Below are 20538 nucleotides of genomic sequence, written 5' to 3'. Positions count from 1 at the left end.
TGAAAGGAACTTTCAATACGAAGTTCTAAAATTTTACATGGATTTTTATATTTTTTTAATAAGCAATTGGTGCCTCTGCTTTGCTTACTTATCTGTGAACTAATAACGAATTGAAGCTGAGGACATACGATAGGTCTTACAGGTTTAAAATCGACAAAGGAGATAATGCAATAATCGTCAAGGTTGAAAAAATGTCAGCGTTCGTACACTACCGATGACACAGTGATGACAGGACGATGCAGTATTCATAGGCTCGAAGACACTTGGAGGAAAGAAAAGTAGTCATAGACAGGAGTCACATTATTTTTTTAATCACCCCAGCGAAACTTCCATGCAATCCACCATTAACTCCGCCATAATACGATCTAATTATTTGCGCCGAATGTGGTTAATTGAATTACGCGATAAATCCAGATAACCGAGCATTAACGGGCAGTAACAGGCGGCACGATTCCTCAAGTAATAATTTCTTATGGCGTACATTGTAATTGATCGTGAGCGTTGGATCCCAACCGGTTACGCCACCATAAACGACGGTAATCTCGTCTGGAAGCGCGTAAACCGGTGATCGTTAACCAGATCGTAATCCCCCGTCCGACGTAGATGAAATGGAAACTGATACGAATTTTTATGGCTGCCCCTTCGCTCGAAAAACAAAAAAAAAAAATACGCAACTGGCACGCAAGCAAAATATTTACGCTGCCCGGGTGGATTAACAATTCCATAAAACGTGAGTGGTTGGAATGGTCGAATTCAATCTTGCCTCTGTTTGTAATAAAAATTCTGTGCCCGACCGTGGTGTCTAAATACTGAATTTAAAGCATCCGCCAGTGGAAATTTCGATCCACGTATCTTTTTCTCGCGTCACTGAAATTTAGCCAGTTCGGATTTTTCCTAGATAATGGTGGTACGAAGCTGAGGCCTTTAGTAGAGGGATATAGAGAGTAGTAGTGGTTTAATTTACGGCCTCCATGTTGCGTATTCATTAATAAACATCCTAATTCATTTTAAAATATTCTTTACATCTCATCTACATCTTTAATAAATTGCATGCCTATCTATGTTATTGCTGCTTCTTATTCCTCGCCTGCTACTGCTTCTATTTCTATCTTAACCTAGCTCGTAACCTATTCCTACTCTGTTTTACTACCTACTTATTTATACCTCCTCTAACTTTTTCTGCGCTACCCCTAGCCGTATATCTCCGCAGGCTCCCTCTTTGTTCCTCCCCTCCCTCGTTACCCAACCAACTGCTTCATTCATTCCTCTCCTATCCACCTGTCATCTAATATTTCTCTAAACCCGAAATTTCCATCCCTCTCTTCCTGGGAAATAAATCTATCGACTCTACGTGCCCAAGAATATAATCTGCCACTCTTCCTGCAGAAGAGAGTAGACTCCTATCTGAACACTTCAATGTAGCATTGAATTCTTGAAAGCTACGCGTGAAACTTTTCCTAAAATCAATATTGACGAAGGTTGTCGAAATAAATCCCATTACGAGCCACTAAGCTGTATTCCTAGAGTACTGGAGATCCTCCAGAAATGATTACTTGAACGGCGAGTAACAGCCTCGGCTGAGGAGCCCCGAGTTCGTGGCTGCTCGCGTTCCGACGCCCGAAACAGCGTTTGGAATGAATAATTCCACGGTGGGAAGATGTTAATAAACGAACGGCGTCGTTAAATTATTCAGGAAGCCCCTGGGCGGTTCTCCGCAAGGCAGATGCCGTTTTCGGCAGTTAAGCTTGAAATTTGAAATTTAAGTATTCTTAGTACGCTGATTCATGACCATTGAATTCGCGGAATTCGAGCGCAACCGCTCTGTTTATTAGAGGAATATTCCTGCCGCTTGTGTACGTTACTTAACACAAGGCTGTTTGGCACTTAAGTATAATTTACGACGCTGGCCTCTCGTGCGTACAGCATCTGGCGGGTCGATTCGGTTGTTACAGAAAAAGCTGGGGCAAGAAACGCCAGGAAAAATATTATATTTCGTTGCCTGCATTCGAATCAGATTTCAAAGCTCTTTCCTCGCCACGTGTACCTACTTCGCGTTTCTACTGATTTCTCAAACGGCTTCAACCGAGCCGCAGCTTTTGCATCGAAAATCGTCAAGTGTTGTTGTAGGTTATGTTCTGTCGCAAGAATGGAAATGTACAGTTGCCCGCAAAAGTATCCGCCCACCTCATGCATATAACATATTTCACTTATTCAAGTAATGCTAAATTCAGAATTACCTACTCGCTATAATTTACATTGGTATGAACCTTGATTAATATACTTCTAATTAGCACTGTCTACCAAGAAAATGCTCAAAGAAATTTTGCTAGCAGAATGGAACAAGATAATTCCACAGAAAATTAGTTGAATCTGTGCGCAATGGATTAGAGGTTATAAATTAAATATTGAATTTTGGCGAATATTTTTTGCACGATGTTTGATACTTACACGGATAATAATACCTTGAAGTAAACTGTATACCTACAATTTTTTCGACTGCACTCCAAACAAAAGTAGGTATGTTAATCGAGGTTTATATTAATGTGAATTGAAATTGCGAATTCTCACTTTTAAATTGTGAGTAACTGTAGGTAGTACAGCTGTAAATATTTGAATCAGGGCTTGAAAACTGTTATAATATCGGTTTCGGTTCTCCAAACGGTTATGAAGAATCATTATTCTGAATAACTGTTACGAAGAACAGAAATTTCCAACTATTATCTGTTTCAGTTATGGTTCCTATTTCCTTCCTTATATCGGTTCCATAACCGTTATTTTTTCGGTTTTATATCGGTTCCGAAACGGTTCTAGAATCAATTCTTGTATCGACTTTTCCCTAATTGATATCATTAATTATTGTAGCTGCAGATTACTGTATATGTGCTATTCTTTACAAAATCCTTATTGAAAAAGAAGAAATATTTATACATATCATATATAATAAAGCGTTGAAATAAATAAATCAGCTACATATTTTTTACATTCACACACACTATATCATTCAGAATAGGAAGTTAAAAGTTTCTCCTGTTTCTATAAGGATTTTGTAAAAAATATAAACAGCAATCTACAGCTACGATAATGAATGATATCAATTAGGGAAAAGTCGATATAAGAATTGATTCTGGAACCGTTTCAGAACCGAAGAAATAACGGTTATGGGGCTGTTATGAAGAGGAAAATAGGAACCGTAACCGAAACAGATAATAGTTGGAAATTTCGGTTCTGCGTAACAGTTATTTGGAATAAAAGTTCTCCATAACCGTTTTAATCAGAACCTTTATATAACAGTTTTAAACAGTTATTTTCGGAACCGTTTCAAGCCCTGATTTAAATATTCAAACAATCGAGCAATTCGAATAATTTCGAATACGAGTGGTTTCTTCAAATAATTTGAATATTCGAATAATTGGGAGTATTAATTATATTTTAGTATATAATTATTTGTTTTTCAAACGATACATTTGACACTTTATTAATCTTTGGTAAATGTTTAGCTTCCTACAAAAATATCTGCTTATACTAATATGACTGTGGCGAGCGAAACGCGCTATATGTAGCAGTTTCGTGGAAAGAGCGCGGACCACAACAAACGGTCGCGGAGCGCGACCTCTCCTCGTCCTTAGAAGAGCCGTTGGAATTGCGACGTGGTGGGGCCAAGCGTGGCCCAGGCAGTTCGACGCGAGCTAGCAACGGTGCGGGACAAGCGAGCGACTAACGAAATAAATAAACGTATATATAGTATTTTACCTAAGAGCACAGTGTTACTATTAATTTCTTACAGCACTCCTACAGTGGCAAACTTTATGTTGAAAATGTAGTCGTGTAGATCGACTGCAAAACAGAATTGGGCATTGCTCCAATTGTTTCAAGTAAATGTTTACGTATGTAACGTAATTACCCGAATAAATTCTTTGTAGTACAATATTTTATTTAAATAATAATTCTGTACTCTTTGCAACAAATTATTTCATCTATTTGTTCGAATAATTCATCATTTATTTGCATAATTTGTCGCAACAACGATTGGAAAATAATATAATAATACTAATAACTGATGGTTGTTTTCGTTTCAACATTTATAAATTTACCACAGAGTAATACAGATTCAAATTTATCGTTTGAAAAACAAATAATTGTAGAGGCAAATATGAAAAGAATTTCATGGTAAAATGTGAAAAGATATTTCATGTTCAGATTCCTATTCGGTAGGTACGATCCGAAATTCGATCACTCCGAATATTCGAGTACTCTTATTTATTCGAATCTCAAACTCGAATACTCCTATTTATTCGAATCTCAAACTCGAATACTCCTATTTATTCGAATATTCGTAACAACCCTAGTGGTACAGTAGGTAGTAGTTGATTTTGAAAATATTTTACTAATTTCTGTCCGGCCGTAGAGGAAGTGGTTTACATTGTTATTATTTTAACACGTTATGTATCGACAAGATCCAACAGAGAGGAAATCAGATCGTTCTTCCTTTTACGAAGACCGCGTCTGCTCATTAATAATTGAACCTTCAGCACGTGCTTTATATTGCTGTCACAGAGTTACGTGTTACGTGTCCTTGATTAACATTACGCGCCTGCATTATATTTAACGAGTTTAGATATGCTCGCCATACAGGCAATCACGGTTTTATTCATGCCCCTCAATTATGAATCGATAATGACACCTCAATGGCGGTTAAATTCACTCGACCTTCGTTTGCAATCACTCCAGCACTCAAGAAATCATACTACCATCGCGCAAGGCTCCAAGAAAACCGAATTCTAATGCAAGTACTTCTTACGTGGGACGGTGACAGAAAACTGAGTCATCTGAAGTTTCACGATTAACTTAGGGTACGTTTATGCTGTAGCTGCGATAAACGATCAGAGCGGCGATAAGAGCGAAGCGTCGTAATACATTATATAGTTTTTTAATGGATTTACATTGGAGCAGCGAGTAGAGCAACGATAAAAGCGTCGAGAAAGAAATATTTCTTTTTCTTCGCTATTATCGCCGATCTCATCGACATATAATGAGGAACCTTACGCTATGTCCTAAAGATGTCGCACAGCGACAAAATCGTTGTCGTCCAACCGATCGATTTCAGGCGCTCGTACGACAATGCGACAGTGTCCATACACGGCCGGCTGTAGAGTACTGTCAAAACTACATATATAATGTATTTCGACGCTTCGCTCTTATCGCCGCTCTGATCGTTTATCGCAGCTCCAACATAAACGTACCCTTATTCTAGCAGCGTCCAATCATCAAAGCTCTGAAAGATTCAGTTTCATTATTTTTAATTGCTGCTGTTCAACAAGCAGTTTCAAAAACGAACACCATCGATTACGAGAGGAGGAAATAATTGTTATCGACGAGCTTGCAACAAATTGCGTGTGCGCTCAATTAGAGCGTTGCTGCTCGGCTGAAGCAATAAAACAAGTTACTTTGCAGTACTTAATTGATTTTTCGCCTGATTGATGAACGATAGCGTACGATCGTAGTTTCACCATCAAAGTTGTCCCGAACTATAAGATACCTTATCCCGCAACAATCACTCGAGTGACTGGAGCCTTAATTATTTCGAGGCAGCGTAACAAATCATTATACCCAAGAAATCGCAAATACCCTAATTTCTTAATGCGCAAAAGTGCGCATGCCGAAATGGCGAATATTTAGCATTCCGCGGTTGATTGTGCGGCGAGTGTTACCGCGAACGTACAAACATAAAACCGTGATTGTTATTTTTTATCACCGCTGCTTTCCCTTCCTACTTATTCGATGCAATTACGCGGAATCTAATTTCCTAGAGAACTGAACGCGCGCGCGGTTCATTCGCGGGGGCGAACCAGTTTCATTTCGTAAAAGTGTGCCTGATTATCAGGAGGAAAGAGAACAGATACGGGGGCGACACAAATTTCGATGGAACGTGGACAATCGGCGACTATAGTTGCCAGCCAGATAAACTCTTAATTAATGCTGTAATTAAGATACAAGTTCCTAAGCCGCGCTAGCTGGCGAATGTACCTCGCGTATTCGATCGAGCTGCTTTAACAACCTTTCCTGGAGAAAATGGTTCGATCACTTTCGAAACGTGCGGGAGAAAAATAAAATTTCGATTTCCAGCATCAAATTAATACGAATCTGCGTTTGAATGTTAAGATCTTGCGCGACGTGAAACAAAGTATATAATACGAGCAATTTACGTGTAAATTTAATGGTATGATTTGATGGTTATTTTTAGGTGCTCATTCCTGGAAGTAACGCACCAGAATAAAAACGAGAGTTGTAATGAAGAATAGAAGATATATCAAATGAACTAAATACAAACTCGGAAATTAGATCTACGTATGGTGCATAAGAGTCTATATATATTACAAATAATAATAATAATAATAATAATGCAACACGAGTAGGGGCTCACGTTCTGCTTCCCTTAATTAGACTACGTAATTACACGGAAGGCAGAATTAAAAAGGAAAGTAGATTGAAACATAAATATTTCCCACTTGGAATATTCCTTCGTGGTCATTAGGGGTGTAACGTACCACGGGATATGCCTTTGCCAATATTTCTGTAAATTTTTAGACCTTAATAATAAAATTTGAAAACTTGGTGAATTTACAAAAAACAATTTTTTCAAATACAAATTCCCACATATCAAAATTTACATTTCTACAAAAAGAGGGGGTGCATTGAAACCCATGTGACCAATTTGTGATTAATGGAGGTTTCCCCACATTCTTTGTGACACATGTTTCGACTCCATGAAATGAAATAAGCGGATTTGAAAAAAAATTGACAGTGCAGTATGTATACTAATATTGCGTGTAGGGTTGGGACTATTTGTCGAATTTTTCGGTATTCGAATATTTGAATACTTCATTTGCTCAATTATTTGGCAAATATAATTCGAATACTTTTCGAATATTTACGTATTCGAATACTATTCGAATATTTACGTATTCGAATACTTTTCGAATATTTACGTATTGGAATACTCTTCGAATATTTACATATTCGAATAGTATGTTGTGAAATATAAATCAAGTTCTTTAGCTTCATTTGTCAGGGTGAAATCTTGTGAGCTAATTTTAATCCACTTCACACCATACTATTCGAATAATAACATTCGAATACTCAAATATTCGAAGTTTATTCGTAGCATTCGAATACTTGTAAAATATTCGAATAGTCCCAGCCCTAATTGCGAGCCTCTAATGGAATTCCGAAGCAGCGATATGTATAACCTACCCGTGGGAAGACTTTTGTGAATTTTCACGGCGATGCATAATTCGTCAGTGAGCGAACAGTTTCACCGTGTCTGTTATTTCACGAGCATTCATCGTTTCGCGACGACTGGTGATGGAAATAAATAGCACGCAGCCTCTCAGCGATCTTTTTCGTTGCTGCAGACGTCACCGGGAACGATGGCGTGCCCGTATTTATGCAGCGCTGTTAACGATTCGTCATTAAAATTCAATTGGTCACGAGCATTCGAGAAGCACGGTCAGGGGGAAGGAAGAAACGAAGGATGCACGGACTGGCGCCATATTTTTTCCTCCTGTGCGATCCAAATCACACAGTTTCCACTGGGGAGATCAATCTTCCTGGCGTTCGAGCGGAGAAAAACAAGGAAAAGTGTTCTCGAGCTCGCGTGGGTGTTCGATTTTCTCGTGCTCGTACAGTGCCAGTCATAATTATTCGCAGGATAGCGAACTCTAACTTTGCTCCGGTCTTTCTCTGAATCGGCAACTTGTACTCTTGGAATGATTAACGTGTTGACCAGTGTTTTCTAATGGATAGCCTGTGCATTAAAACTTACAGTTTTACGAGTCTCTGTAAGAGTTATTCCTGCTGGATGTGTATACAAATCGAGGGGCTTTATCGTGTTGACATAATTTGATCAATCTTCTCCGATCTATCACCTGCGGACAGACGTTCGCTGATGTATTTGCATACAATGCATTCCAAATGCCCAAGAGTCGACACAAAGTTCTGTTGAGCTACAAAGGTGCCGAGAGCTGTGGAGCTACGATTACCTACAGAACTACAGAGCTGCAGAGAGATATGGAGGTACGGAGAGGTACAAAGATGAAACGCTGCACAATGCTACAGAAGTAGAGACCTATACAGAGCTAGATGCGACTACAGAGATCTACGAAAGTACAGATCTTTAGAGATCTGCAGAAGTATAGAGCTACCGAGAGCTATAGAGATCTGCAAAAGTACAGGGCTACCGAGGGCTACAGAGTTATAAAACTACAGAGAGCTAAGGGAATGTAAAACTTCAGAGAGCTTCAGAGATCTACAGAGGTATATAGAAGTACAGAGCAACAGAGACCTACAGAACCACAAACCTGCAGAGGGCTAAAGAGACCTACAGAAGTATAAAGCTAGAGGGGGCCACAGCCGCAACTCTAAATTCCTCAAGTTCCCTACGATTTCCATGACGACGAGAAGGATCAACCCGAAATCAATTTTTCCCGAGACGGGAATGTTAAGGAAGACGCCGCGTGGCGGGGGCGGTCGAAGCGCGTCGTGACGAAATTAAAACGCCTGCCTTTCGGAATATTCCGACGAAACCGGAAGCCTGTGGCGGCACGGAACGTGATGGAACAAAGAATAGGAAGCGAGGGAGAAACAAGAAAGGAACTGAAACAACAACGGGGAACGGATTTCGAGTCCCTCTCTCCCCACCTCTCTCTCTCTCTCTCTCTCCCTCCCTGCTGTTGGAGATGACGTCATAAACCTTATTTATATCCGCGCGTGTTTCAGGCGTATAGCGGTGCCGTTATTCGGGGCACACCTCGTTTCAGTTAGCGCTCGCGCGGATGCGGGCGGAAATACGTGAATACACACGCGCGTACGTCCGTGCTTGCGGTTAAACACGCACCGCTCGCGCGCCAGAGGACATCCTACGCTCGAGGAGTGCGTCATGCGGCAGTTGCGTAGCTGGGTTACGAAATCCTGGAAAATCTACGAACCCACGACGCGCGGGTAGAATCGATCCTACGACGCACAGACCATCGACGATTCTGTCGCATGTAGTACGATTCAATTGCGTACACTATCGATGGAATTGTCTAGAAAAGGGATTGTAACTGTGACCCAAACTAGATTCAGTCCTTTCAATTTTGAAAAATGCACGTCCAAGTCAGTTAGAATCTTCGGAGCAATCGCTATTGTCGTCCGAATATTTTTGTGACATAAGAATTAGCTATTCTTCCGTTTTTCTTCTATTATTTCAACAACCTTGTGAGATAAACAAATAAAATTGCGCTTTTGTTATCTGGAAACTATACTCCAGCATAACATAATACAATGTATTATTCATTGAACCTTTATTTAAAATACAGAACCTAAAAGTCATACTATATCGGTGTCCGAATATTTTTGTACATATATTTATTAATATTGTTCCCCTTTTTGGGTCAAACCACCTAAGATCTTTACCCTGGGATAGGGACTTTGATGGTTCGGGAGAGAATACTACGATTACACGCTTGCTCGCCACCAGGAACCATGTTTTAACGTGACCTGGATGGTTGTCACTCCCTCGAATAACCAAAAGGTAAAACAGTCCCAAGTGTACCCAAGCTATCTCCCCACAATGCAACGTGACTAACGAAGTCCAGGCATCACGTAATCTCAACTGCGTGAGAAAACGCTAAAGGTACGAACCAGACGCAACACAACCTGCAAGATCCCTGGGTGTCCAGGATTTTGAGGGCCGTAATCATCCTCAAGTATTCCGGCCTAGTCCATTTCCAGATGAGCGCGCTGAGCCTGGGTGGCCTTCGCATGCACTGCTCGAGAATGCATCCCCACAACCCAGGAACTGCGTTTGGAACTTTTCTTTAACTTTCCCTTGGACTGCGGATGGCTATTCGTCACGGACATAACAATATACATACATTGCGTGAGCTTACTTGTTCCGAGCCGGTTAACCTGCTTTGTAAACTATTTATTTGGGAATGTCAGTTGCTACGCGCTACATTAGCCTTACAATGGTGATCAGTCTTTTTACTATGGATACGCAATGGTTAACTCCCAGGTCTGGTGACGTGGTGATGGATGTTCAGCCTTTTGGTAGCTCATTGAAATACCCGTCTGGTGAATCTCCTTCAAAAATTCATTCCTGCGTGCTCTACTCATTTCTGAGACTTTTTCCATTTTGAAGTCGAACGCTTTGTGAAATTAAGCTTTCTTCTCGGCTAGGGTATATAGGTTTGTAGAGGGGTTTCCGAATTATGGGTACAGAAGCAACTGGTGAGTAGAAGAAGCCTTTGGGTCTTTTCTCACGAAAATGGGGACGATGCAAAGAAGAATGGCATGGCCCTTGCGCAATGATGGCATGCATAATCGTGAAACGTCCCACATTTTTTTTAAATAAAAAGAAAAAACAATGAAACGACACAAGAAACATAGGCAGTTAGCATACGGATATGAGCGAAAGCTTGAGCTACAGAAGTGAATCCTGTAGACACTTAACCAGTGGCGCATTTAGGAAAAAAGCCCAGGTGGCAAAATAACAACATGAATATAGTTTTTGGACAAAATCATATTTTATTGAAAGATGGAACTCTGGTGGGCCTTCTGGGCAGGGGCCCAGGCGCTAACTGCTCATCGGTCGCCCGTAAAGGTGCGTATCGACTTTGCAAGGCTTCCTCGCGAGGCACGCCTCGGGGAGTGGACAGTCTGGAGATTACCTCGACCATGATCACTTTGCGAAGCAGCCTCGCGCAGAAGGTTCACGAGGCAGGCTCCAGACGAGGCGTGCCTGGCGAGGAAGCCTCGCAAAGTCAATACGCACTTTTAAAACCTCCACTGCTCTTAATGATCATAGATTCGACAATGAATCGTTTTTTTACGTATCCCAACGATTTGTATGATTACACTAGTTTACAGCCATTTTTCGCAGCAAATGCCGCTATTTTTTTCTAATGGATAATGGTCCGCTGATGCCGAAAATATGGTCTAAAAAAAATTTCTATGGATACGATTTCGAGATATCGACAGGTGAACTTTTTACCTGTCTGTCAAAAAGGTGGGCCCACTTAATTGCGAATATCGCGTGTTGCGAATGACTGATATGATCGAACATTATATCAAATTAAAGGTAATTGAATCACCAACAAATGTTCCTGACAAAATTTTCAAACCGGTTTAGTAGTTCGGGTGTAATCGATGGAGGTATGTGAAAAAAGTCATTTTTTTTTCAACCGAAATTGAAATCGACAATTCATTTAATCATCTGAAATCGAAATCGCAAAAATGGGCCGAGTTTCTCATTTCTTACGTTGAGTCTGCACTTTTACGAAGAAAACAAGGTGCTACTGAAGAAAATCTATAGAAAAATACCGAAGCTAGAGACAATTGTGTGAAAACAGTAAAATTTCATTTTTTCTCGGTTTTTGTCTTTTCCCCATATTATTGTGTTCTTTTTTCAATTTTAATTCACTTTGTGCATTTCTTCAAGTATTTTGTTAATACGTGTGTGTTTTAGAAATAGTTCTGACTCTTTTTTTATCTTTCGTGCGTTTTGGAATTCGTTTCTCTTATGAAGAACCAAATATAATCTCCCATCATTGTCTCAACCCAAAATCTAAAACTCCCAACAATTTTTTTTATTTTATAAACTACTTAGTGTTATTAGCTTCAAGTTGCGCGTTAGGTACAGGAGTTTTGAAAGACTCCCGAGCACCGTGATTCCGCAACGGGGGAAAGCAGATCCCCCGGCTAGGAAATGGCGAGATTCGAGGTGAATTCGCGAAGCGTTGCGTTGTCGAGAGAGATTGTCCAGAAAAAGGGCAGAAATTAAGGACCGTAGGAAATTCGGTTACGCTTTTGCGAATCACGAGCACGAGGCGGTTGCGCTGTAATACCGCCATGGGGCTCGGCCATACGTGGTGGTTTAACAGGAAACAGAGGGAATATAAAATGAATTACGACTGGAACGTACACGTTTGCGTCGCCCATCTTTTATGGTTAATAAGAGAAAAATGCACATTCGCGTTCCGCCGTGGACGATGTTTTAATCTTGCCCGCTTCTACAATTCCGCCAACGATGTCAGATAAGGTACATTCGCGGGTCTGAAAGAGCGTGATTTAAACGTGACGAAGGCATTATCATAATTAAGTAATCCTGACTAATAAACTCGTTGGCTTTTTCACCTAATTTCTCGTGATTTTTAAACACTTGCACGCATGAAAGAGAAATGATTATAAACCGAACACATAGGCCATACTCCTCAAAGTAAATAGCCAAAGTATCAACTCAATCGATACAAAATGAATAAATCGATATCTAAGGATAGTCAAGTCCAAAATATGCCTAAACCAGAATTGACAATTTTAACAGAAAGTATACGATTAAGTCGCCATAACTTTAAAAGTAAAACCTAATTTCACATTGCGTTCCTGCTTTGTGCTGCACCGGTGGAAAGTGTTAACGCTCCATTGAGAACCACCATGCATAAAGTATAGAAACAGGGTGTTTCCCAGTTTAATCACTTGAAGTTGTGTCTGTTTTCTTGATGCAACAGTTGCAATGGAAACGCTTTGGTAAATGGTTGTTTTTAGGTTTCGTTGAACGTGGCTCTGTGATTTGCATACACAGTGAGCGCGGACAACCGGATGCTTGGTTCGATAGACCGTTTCTAATGCGGCGATCTCGTTATATATTATGTAAATCGCCTACCCCAGAGCTGATTGAACGAGACTGTCATAACGCGCATGCGTGTACGGGTATCTTAAGGTGTCCTTAAATTGGCCACGTGCGAACGGCCATTCTCGTTATTGCATTATTTGTTGTTTGTTTTTATTGTTTTCCTGTGTTTTAAGCAGGCGTTTCAAGCTTATTTTTTGCTTATATTGCCCAACGAACTATAGTCCCATTTTTTGTTCCCTTCCAGCAACAGCGCACTGGGAGAAAGGTGGTCTCCCATCTTTCCCCAGTACACCGCCCCGTGATGCTTAACTTCGGTGATCTAACAAGAACCGGTGTTTTTTTTCCAGCAGGGCTACGGCCGCTGGTGGTTATTGCATTATGCCATTTTGCTTGGAAGTTCACCTGAACCGTGAACACACGAATTTAAATGAAAAAAGTTTTAGCATCACTTTTCCATTGAATTAGCAAACTTAAAAAAAAAACTCTAAAGATTAATCTGAAGATGATTTAAGAGAGAATAAATAATTTCGCTGTGGCTACCTTATGGTATCGAAATTCGAAGTAAAAGAAATGAGATAATATCTTCTGCTTTATATGGATCCTCATTCTTTGAAAGTGCTATATGTACAGCTCCCCTTACCACTTACAATAGATCCCTATCACTTTTTACATTTCCGTAATACTCATTCGAGCCTTCCCATGGAGCATTGATATTTAAAAGTAAAATACAGAACAGGCCGGCTCGTTATCCTTAATATTACCTATTTCGTGGTGCTCGTATTTCGCAGGGAGCATGCACCTACAATCTGAATGGAAAATGGATCGCGAAATATTACTTTCTAATTGCACGGGAGTCGCAGCGGTAACGGCAGAGGGGACATTTTACTTTGTAATATTACAAATTGCACGACATGTCGACGGTATGAAGCGACTCTCAGTGAATTATTCAGAACCATCGGAAAACTACTGTGCCAGCAGACTTTAGCCGATACAGAAATTATTCGTCCCTGAAGAAGATATTCTCTCTGTTCCCCTTTAGTTTGCTTTCCATCCAGACCGAAGGAAATTCGATTTTATCATAAGCTGCTGCCCCGACCACCGACGCTCCCTGACTGTTGTCCCTTTCTTGTCCCGTGTCACCCTGCACTCTGCAGCCTCGTAAATAATAGCAACGGAACGTATGAAACTCCAGAAAGGACACGTGCGTCCAACGATTTCATCTCTGAGCATTGCGTGCCATTATATATGGTTTTGTTTAACATAAAATACCAATAAGGTACAGCACGGTCCTTTCCTCTCCCGGATCATCCGCATGCGGGATTGTGCCCGCGTGTATGGAAAAAGGAGATTCGGGCTTGCCTGGTGAATCCCTTCATCGAGATTTAATGCTGTTTCAGGAAAAACTGCGAGGGCAACATGAAAATTGCCAGGCGAAACTTTCGGTCATTTAGTTGGGAGATCTCTTGTTTTATATCAATGCCTTCGAACGCTTTGATCGAGACTTTGAAAGTCGAAGGTTCGGTTACGTTTTCTGAGGAAGAAACGGGAAGGGTGGAATTTGTTTTAGATTTTCAGAGGACGAAGAAAATAATTTTTTAAATCGTTGAGTACAAGTGGTATGAGAAGTGTTAGCAGTGTTTTTTTATAGACTTTGTTTAATAAACATTGTATCGGGTAATGAGTTGTTGGATGCATGGGTGTCCTCGGTAGTGTAGTCTGGAGTAAGAAAACAGCTTCAATGACGATGCGAGCCTGTCATTATAATATGAAGATGTGTTGTATTATTTTGATTTTGTAAATTCATTTACTAGTCACTCTTTTTGTACGAGTTTCACAGGTAACTTTTAAGGAATTGTGTCATTACTATTTGATTATATGGGTTACATTTACTCCTTTCTTTTCTCTTTTCTACACTTCCCAGACTTTGTCTAATGTATTCTTAATAAATTATTCAAAACCAAAACGTAGGTATTACAACTATATTAGGATTCTGACGAACCTTAACCCTCGGACTACGGACGCTCGCAGTGACGCGGCGAACGGTTACCGGGTCATTTGAACCCACCGTAAAAGTACTTGATTGTTATCATCTATATTTTCAATAGATTCACTGAATGCAAATCTCTCCACGATTGTATTTTTTGCGAAAAATATAAAATTGTATAATTTTCCACAGACTCAACAGAAACACTTCTTACTTCTTAGCTATTGCAGTCAGCACTGTTCCGTAACGTATTCTATCCCCGCTACGACTGTGTCGATACGTTATTGTTGAGCGAGGGTTAATAAATTACTCTTAGTGCATAAAGTTCATTAAAATGGCTCCAAACCACGCAAATAATATTGCACTGATTAATCTTACGTTCTGTGCAGAAATAGCAAGTGAAATATTGAATGTACGCCGTCTCCTAAATCCTTCAACACTCCACTGAATTCTGTTCAACATTCCTTGAATTAAAAGAAGCGATTACTTCGGCGTGTTCATCGCTCTCAGTCAGCACCCTGTATCTGCCATGTTTTTGTTCACGGTCATACAAAAATTCAGAACAATAGCTCAAGGTACAATAAAACAGCCTGCCAAACCTGAAATTATTTTGTCGAACCGTTTTTGCACAAAAAATTCAGAAAGAATTGCCTATTTTCCGGGCCAGCAACGCGCAATCCCACCTTAAGAAATAGAAATAAATCCAGAGGTTATCGCCGCTAGAAACCTGTGCGTCTTGTACATGAATATCTGGCAACATTAGACTGACATGAAATTCTACCAGGAGTCTGCAGGCACTCGAAGTTATAATTTTGCATCGTCTCCTGAAACACAGTACATACCACGTAGCCATTCCACTTTCCGGGATGCGTTCGCGTCGGAAACGGTAAAGGGAGCCGAATTAAGAGAACGAGATCGCGTGCTCAGTATTTCGGAAGGATCGTGGGGAATGTGCATGAAGCACACCTTGCTCTTCCCTCGTATATACTCGGGAAATTGAAAACGTGGATTCCTCTCGCGATTTCTTTTCCACGGCTCTGGATCCCTCCGCGTTGTCTACTGGCTGTCTCAAACTGCATCGAGTTTGTACGAGGAACTTTCACGTTCAACTCGGGGGGGAGCAGGAACATGAAACATGTACTAAAGTGATATCTGGATTTGCCAGCGTGTCGCAGACATTTCTGTTTGCCTCCGAAATCGCGATGGGAAGAGAAAATATTAGATTGATGCACGTGAAATGTTGCCCTTCCTTTGCCCGATTCCCTTCAAGAGCCCAATACTTTTGGACAATTTTGTGTGCACTGTGGAAATAGTCTCCATGTATTTTTTTACTATCACTTGCTCATAATATACCTGCTTTAGAATTTCAGATTTATATCGGAATTAATATTCATACGTATTAGTAGTTTAGAAGGGATGATCCCGAACCTGGAAATTTAAAAAATGTGGAAACTTTGTAAATATGTAGGGGATTTGCTCCTGATTACAACGCAATTTTTGTTAACTGCCTAAATTCACTCGAAGGGGGTGAAATTAACCCCTGAAAATTCGGCTATTTTCCGATGTTGTGTTATAACTCGCGAACTGTAAGAGATAGAAAAAAGTTTCCAGACAAAAGTTACTTCTTTTAATTAGATCTATCATTTAGTTTAAAAAATATTTTACAGTTCACGAGTTATAACACAAAATGGGACAATAACAAGATTCTCAGGGGTCAGTTTCACCCTCTTAGAGTAAATTTGGGCAGCAAACAGAAATTGCGTTGTAATCAAGAGGAAATCCCCTATAGGTACACAAAGTTTCAGAATTTTTTGAATGTCTGGTTTCGGGATCTTCTAAGGCTGTTCGAGTACTCGAATATTCGAGTAGCTTGAAGTTCGGACCGAGCCAAGCCGAGTACCCGTAAAAACCGAGTAGCTCGAAAGAACCGATCGGCTGGATAAACCCGAGTAGCTCGAATTTTTTCGAAAGAGCCGAGAAACTCGAGTTTTTTCGAGCAACTCGAATATACTTGGAGCAGAGCGAAATTTTCGAGCAGACCGACTGTGTCGAGTAGCTTGAAGCTTGAAGCTTGAACGTTTCGGACAATACGAATATTTCGAATACTTTAGGTTACGAAGAAAAAAGTAAGAAGAAAAGAAAGATAACATAAAGAGAAGTGTATGAATACGTTCATAAATACACAAAAAAAATGAAGAGAAAAAAAATTTGAATTTAGTACTTATTTTCAAAAGTTACAGAATACTTCTATTTACTGCTTACATTTGAATTATTCACATTACTTATTGAGAACCATTAATTACATTCCCGTAGATAAACGTAACCTAAAATATTCGAAACACTCAAGCTTCAAGCTACTCGACACAGTCGGTCTACACGAAAATTTCGATCTGCTCCAAGTATATTTGAGTCGCTCGAAAAAATTCAAATTTCTCGATTCTTTCGGGCCGCTCGAAAAAATTCGAGCTACTCGGTTTTATCGAGCCGCTCGGTTCTTTCGAGCCATTCGATTTTTACGGGTACTCGAATAGCCTCAGGATCTTCCCTTATTAGTGCTTGCTCATTAGGGCTGGGACTATTTGTCGAATTTTTCGGTATTCGAATATTCGAATACTTCAGTTGCTCAATTATTTGGCGAATATAATTCGAATATCCAAGTATTCGAATACGATTCGAATATTTAAGTATTCGAATACGATTCGAATATTTAAGCATTCGAATACGATTCGAATATTTAAGCATTCGAATACGATTCGAATATTTAAGTATTCGAATACGATTCGAATATTTAAGCATTCGAATACGATTCGAATATTTAAGTATTCGAATACTGATGTTTTCGAATAGTATGGTGTGAAATATAAATCAAGTTCTTTAGGTTCATTTGTCAGGGTGAAATCTTGTAAGCTAATTTTGACCCACTTCACACCATACTATTCGGATACATCAGTATTCGAGTAGTATTCGAATAATAACATTCGAATACTCAAATATTCGAAGTTTACTCGTAGCATTCGAGTACTTGTAAAAATATTCGAATATTAAATTATTCGAATAGTCCCAGCCCTATTGCTCATTCCTTTTTTGTTTAATAAAAACAAGCAAAACACATCGTGAATTGAAATGAGATAATTTGCTGAATAATATATTTTTTATTCCGTTTAAAACATGAAAAGAAATTTGCTTCTCTTGCAAGAAATTATTGATTAAGGTAATCTTGGAAAGAGTAGAAGAGAAACTTAAATCGCATATTTAAATTGAGTACAAACAGCCACTGTCCTAACAAAAATGTAGCGAAGCAATGCAGGAAATATTTAAGTTAAAAAAATTCCTTTGAACAGCGCCCTGTTATTTAAGAGATTTCAAACATCCCTAAATTATTCATTTTCAAACATCTTTTCCTAGCACATTCCTAAACAGACTACTCAGAAGACCACACATGCGCCTAAAAAAATACAGAATCTATTTTTCAAGAAGTATCTACAATTGCGCTTTCATAGGAATTTAAATTCCATTGAACCATTGAATTCCTATCTCTCCCACAGAGATCTATTAACAAACTCCGTGACTCGATCCATACATCTCACCCACTTTCCGAATCAAGATTTGATCACCGCGACCCCTTGAATCGCCAGTGAATACAATTATCCCCTATTCCAAAGATAGCCGATCTCAGCCAGAAAATCGTGGAGCAACAATTTCTCGCGACAGGCTCCCAGCCCAATCTGGAATCTTTCATTTAGCATCGGCTTGACGGCCGTCAATTGCCATTTTGAGTTACGGCAGTGTTTCGAAGAAGACGCAGCGGGCAACGTCGCGAATTGTTTGCAGATCAAAGATACGTTCGCGCTATTAATCACATCTATCAGTTCCATTCGATGGAATTTCCTCAGATAGGAATCGCTCGTCCCTCGCGCTGTCGCGTTCGCTTGCATAAACCTTTATCCCGTGATTTGTCTCATCACGGGCACACCTCCACCGGCGATGAGAAATGCCCCCCCGTTCATTATGAAAAATATTATCAACCGTGTGCGACGGGGCCCTGTCATCGATAGGAATACTCCTCCAGCCAGCTATGCCTAGTTCTCGTCGAGCGTAACAGAATGAAATAGAATAAATTCCGACGGCGAATCACATTTTCCATCGGGCGCACGCTGAATACGTCGAAATGCCTCTGACGTCCGCGAATCAATTTGCCGTCTGAATGGTGGATTTCGTGCTGCTCGGTGGCTCCTTCGGCGCGGAGGAAGATATTTAATAAAATTTCGATAGCAGGGGAGGATTCGATGAAAACGAAGCTACCGAGCATTTTTAATGGCACTTCGTCGCGATTTACACACCCCCGTCCCGGTGCCTGTGTTATTTATGAGGTAGTCGTAAATTTCCATGGCCACGGGAGATGATTTAAATATAAAGCCTCGTTGATGTCGCCCGTCTATCGTCAGTGGCTCCTGGAATTGAATAAACAGTCGGACAATATCGTCTGCAGCCTGTTCATTTTAATATCACAGTCGATCGTGCCCAGATTATCCTCGATGCCCGCGGACAATCGTGTGTTTCTGCCTCCGCTTGTTTGCTCGTACAGAGTGATTCAGCGGCGGTGTTGGAAAATTTAGTGGCGTACTCCGCGCGTCAGCGCTGAGGAAGAAGGGCGGAAACGTGGGCCCGGCACCCCTTCGCCTCTGGCGCGCAGCTATTTTCAGTAACACCGCTAATTGCGCGCAATTATTTTTCTCAACGAATATATAAATATAAAAAACAAATAGAAATATGCAAGTTCCTCGTGAAAAAAAGAGAAGTCAGAAGGTCCGTTGCTATTTTTCGATCTGAGGCTTGCCATCTCAAGATGTGTATGTAAGTGGTGAAAGTTTGCGAGTCAGACTTCCGTGGCGCGTTATTTAAATGTCAGCGATTAATAGTTTGTGTCTGGAAGAGGACACCTCGGGTTGCAAAATGGTGAAAGAATTTCCCCATATTTTCCACATAGTCCTTACGATCTTGTTCCATCTGTTTCAGATGTGTAACCACGAAAGCGCCTCGGAGTTAGAGTGGAAGATTAAACCAGCCCGTGATTATGGTGAGTGTCTAAGGTTTATAAAGAAAAAAGCTTGCATAGCTGGGCGATACTTAACAGACTCCAAACAGTCGAGTAATTGTCGGGAGCATTTTATCTCGCGGATAGAGAGGAACCTAGGGATAATAAATACGTTACACTGAAAATTGGCATAAATTAATACCCCACTGGCTTCGCTCCTTTTGTTGTAAAATACACGCAACACATCACTGTCAATTAATCACCCTTCTCGCGTAAATCGTGCTTTCGACGCTGCAAGCGATCATCCAGAGAAAAAAAAGAAAATCCGGAGAACTCCGCTGATTTATCATCCCCGTTGGTATTCGACGAAATAATTGTATTATTTAAAAGTGAATAATTTAAAATGGAAGCGCACGACCGCCATAAATAACACTTTTCACTTTAACTTACGATCACATAAATGTCGGTCACACTCGCGCCGGTTAATTTATGTTCCCAGAAAAATCGTGATCCCCCGCGCGCGGAATTTTTTTTTCCATTCATCGCGATCGTATCTCACTGACAAATTTCCGTCCCCTTCCCCCCCGGTAATTAATGCAAATTTATTAATACGTGAATTATACCGAATCTCCCCACCCTCGAAAAGATCACTTTAATCTGATTATACTCCTCCCCCCTCTCTCTCTCTCTCTCTCCCTGTTGGCCGAAAAAAAGGAGACGAATATTGAAGGAGCACCTGAGCGGATTAAAATTGAATTGTATTTTAAATTAATTTCATAATGAGCACGGCCGAAGGAATACAAGAGGGAGACCGATTCGTTTCATTTTCTGCTGCTAGCGTGTCCCCGT

The 20538-nt window shown here is 40.3% G+C and overlaps 1 long non-coding RNA gene and 1 other non-coding gene across 3 annotated transcripts in view; both read left to right on the top strand.

Annotated features, from left to right (window-relative positions):
- Positions 1-20538, top strand: part of LOC143374592 (uncharacterized) — a 127040-nt gene that overhangs the window by 54949 nt on the left and 51553 nt on the right. For both annotated transcript variants that reach the window (XR_013086695.1, XR_013086694.1), the window contains exon 2: positions 19671-19731. This is a non-coding gene — a long non-coding RNA (uncharacterized LOC143374592). The remainder of the gene's footprint in view (positions 1-19670; positions 19732-20538) is intronic.
- On the top strand, positions 10281-10384 carry LOC143374949 (U6 spliceosomal RNA). Its single transcript, XR_013086769.1, has one exon. It is a non-coding gene; the product is annotated as a U6 spliceosomal RNA (small nuclear RNA).

The sequence above is a fragment of the Andrena cerasifolii genome, chromosome 11 (assembly GCF_050908995.1).
Source record: "Andrena cerasifolii isolate SP2316 chromosome 11, iyAndCera1_principal, whole genome shotgun sequence".
Taxonomy (NCBI): Eukaryota; Metazoa; Arthropoda; class Insecta; order Hymenoptera; family Andrenidae; genus Andrena; species Andrena cerasifolii.
Note: the sequence above shows the minus strand (reverse complement) of the source record. Positions and strands in the feature narration are given on the sequence as shown.